Source organism: Geotrypetes seraphini, chromosome 2 (assembly GCF_902459505.1).
Source record: "Geotrypetes seraphini chromosome 2, aGeoSer1.1, whole genome shotgun sequence".
In the NCBI taxonomy this organism is placed as follows: Eukaryota; Metazoa; Chordata; class Amphibia; order Gymnophiona; family Dermophiidae; genus Geotrypetes; species Geotrypetes seraphini.
Genome location: NC_047085.1, coordinates 281,307,833 through 281,310,953, shown reverse-complemented (window position 1 = coordinate 281,310,953; position 3,121 = coordinate 281,307,833). Strand labels below are relative to the sequence as shown.

General features: G+C 48.0%; 1 long non-coding RNA gene across 2 annotated transcripts in view; it reads right to left on the bottom strand.

Annotated features, from left to right (window-relative positions):
* LOC117355885 overlaps positions 1-2,025 on the bottom strand; it is a 122,677-nt gene extending 120,652 nt beyond the window's left edge. For both annotated transcript variants that reach the window (XR_004538470.1, XR_004538471.1), the window contains exon 1: positions 1,942-2,025. This is a non-coding gene — a long non-coding RNA (uncharacterized LOC117355885). The remainder of the gene's footprint in view (positions 1-1,941) is intronic.
* Between the last annotated feature and the right edge of the window lie 1,096 nt (positions 2,026-3,121).

Sequence of the window (3,121 nt, the reverse complement as noted above, 5' to 3'; positions counted from 1 at the left end):
TTGTACAAAATTTTTTTTACAGTTCCCCCCCCCCCCCCCGATGCCCGATTCATCACCTGGAAGGAGCGCTCGCACTCCCACCCCGAAGGACCGCTCGCACCCCCACCCGAAGGACCGCTCGCACCCCTACAGCCTCCTCCCCTCCCCCATGGAGAAGCTGTCTACCTTGTTTCCGGATGCCAGCCCAGCTGCTTCCTCTGCCGGCGGTCCTGCTCCTTCTCAGAGCCCTGTTCTGCGCTGCTTCCTCTTCAGGCGGTCCCGCCCTTTCTCTGACGTCAGAGAAAGGGCGGGACCGCCGGAAGAGGAAGCAGCGCAGCAGGGCTCAGAGAAGGGGCAGGACCGCCGGCAGAGGAAAAAGCTGGGCTCGCTGGCATCCGGAAACAAGGTAGACAGCTTCTCCATGGGGGAGGGGGGGAGACTGTGGGGGTGCGAGCGGTCCTTCGGGTGGGGGTGCGAGCGGTCCTTCGGGGTGGGAGTGCGAACACTCCTTCGGGGTGGGGGTGCAAGCGGTTCTTCAGGGTGGGGATGGGGGTGCGGGTGCGTGCGAGCAGTCCTTCGGGGTGGGGGTGCGAGCGGTCCTGCGGGGGGGTGAATCGGACATCGGGGGGGGCATCAGGCTTTCAGGGTAGGGACAGGACTTCAAAGGGGAAAGGAGAGTCGGGGTGGGCAAAAAGAGAGTCGGGGTCTCCAGAGGAGAGTCGCGGCGGGCGAAAGGAAAGTCGGGCAGCATGCGCGGTATACGGGTGTGCGCTGTATATAAAAATTTCTGTACATAAATTTGTGTTTTCCGCGCACTATACCCGTGTGCGCGTTTTACACGGGTGCGCATTATCTACGTGAAAATACGGTACATAGTCAAAATATAGGCTGCTGAAAGAGAAATATTTTGTTTCATAGAGTTTAACACCAAGCCGCTCAGTGGTATAAATTAATAACAGGATTTTTAAACAAAAAAACAAAAAACAGACTAAGAGACATTTATTATTCTATTGTCCCTTTATCATGGTTTTCTGGAAATCAATTTGGTCCCAAATTAATTGTGTATTAGAAAATATGAATGGAAAGGGTGGGTGGGAAGGGAATAAACTTATGTATTTGATATTACATTAGGAAAATTCAACTGATGTAATTAATCTTAAATGTTTTTATTAATTGTACACTTGATGTAAGTTTTCAAAATGAATAAAGAATTTGAAAAAAAAAAGACAATTACAGAATCAAAATATCTGAACACTTATCAGACTGGACAGAGAGGTTGCTGAATCTGTCCAGGATGGGGGATGAGGGAGGACTGCTGGAGGGATGTGGGAGGGCTGAGGGAGAACTGATGACGGAGGGACGATTATGGGGGAAAAGTTCTATGCAGAACCGGGGGTAGGGTGTGGGAAGGAGTGGGAACCGGACATTGGGAATGAAGGGGCAGGGCTGGGTTTGGGGCGTTTTTTGAGGGGGATCTTGGAGGAGGGTGGTCTAGGGCATCGATGGGGGGAAGTGGGATGGGACTGGGCGGAGGTGGAAGGGGATTGGGAAATGGGACGGGACTGGGCGGAGGTTGAAGGGGGTTGGGAAGTGGGACGGGACTAGGCAGAGGTGGAAGGGAGTAGGGAAGTGGGACAGGACTGGGCGGAGGTGGAAGGGGGTTGGGAAGTGGGACGGGACTGGGAAGAGGTGGAAGGGGGTTGGGAAGTGGGATGGGACTGGGCAGAGGTGGAAGGGGCTTGGGAAGTGGGGTGTCTTCGTGGAATAAGGAAGGGGCGGTCAGGGATAGGGGCAGTAGCAGCATCTTCCTCTTCCTCCTCCTCCTCACTGTCATCTGAAGAAATAAATGCATGTAGTGTCAGAAGTATATGAAGAACTGTTAATGCTTAAAAAAAATTATTAGTCAAGGGAGCTATTATGACTGCACACCTTACACCCCACCTATATTTTACTGTAACATACCTGGGGTGTTATCCAGATTCCACCTTACTGACCGCACCCACGCTGCGAGATGAAGCCTAAGCTCTCTAGCTTTTTTTTCCAAATCTTCAACCTATTATATAATGGACAGAAATGAGTGAGGCATGATATATATGGGATATGTTAAACATTATATTAAAGCAAGGGTAGGGAACTCCGGTTTGCAATAGTCATATTCCAGTCAGGTTGTCAGGATTTCCCCAATGAATATGCATTGAAAGCAGTGCATGCAAATAGATTCCAAGCATATTCATTGTGGAAATTCTGAAAACCTGACTGGATACAGCTATCGTGGAACGGAGTTGCTTACCCCTGTATTTAACTCAAAGAACTAAAAGATGGAGGGACACAATTATGAATCGTGCAATTTTCCAGCGGATGGATGATGACGCAGTGCGCGATTTCATGAAATGCGGACGAAATATGCATACGTATTATTGGCTTCCGCGCAACAAACATGCATATATATATAAAATGTATTTAATAAGTGTGTCAAGGCGCTAGCATTGAAAAGGTGCGCGAGTTTTCTCCACGCCCTGTCCATTTCTCCAATGTTCCTGTGCTTGCCCTTGATGGGGAACAGCAGCTTTGCATTCAGAGAGAAGTACTCCGTTAAACAGAGTACTTCTCTTTCTGAAAAGTTGGGCTTTCGTCCACGAAATCATTGGTAGGATGCCATCTTCTCAGTGAATCTATGATGTTTTTGCAAAGCTTACATACCAGTCACATGACTAATTGAGTGTAAATATCATGAGATTTCCTCTTTCTGCGCTGCTATTGGTTATCTAAAACACGTGTTATATGGTTAATCGTCAAACACAGATTTTATTACATTGAAACCACACATTGGAGTGCTGAAATGCGCATATTAATTGAGTATGTGTGAATTGTATAGTATATAGTTTTGTCTTACTTTATTGAAACACAATTTGCGTTAGCATGGCATGCATACGTGTTGAAACGCGTGATGACATCATCATGCATAGTGATGATGTCTGTCCAAATGTTAAAGTTATCATAATTTTGCGCGCAATTGACTGGTTTGTTTCCCAGCGCGTAATTGATGGGTTTAAGTCCAATGAGCGCAAGTCAAAACCGCGCGGACAAATCAATTTACTGGGAACTCGGAATAAATGGTGACAGGTCTAAAAGCGAGGGGGCC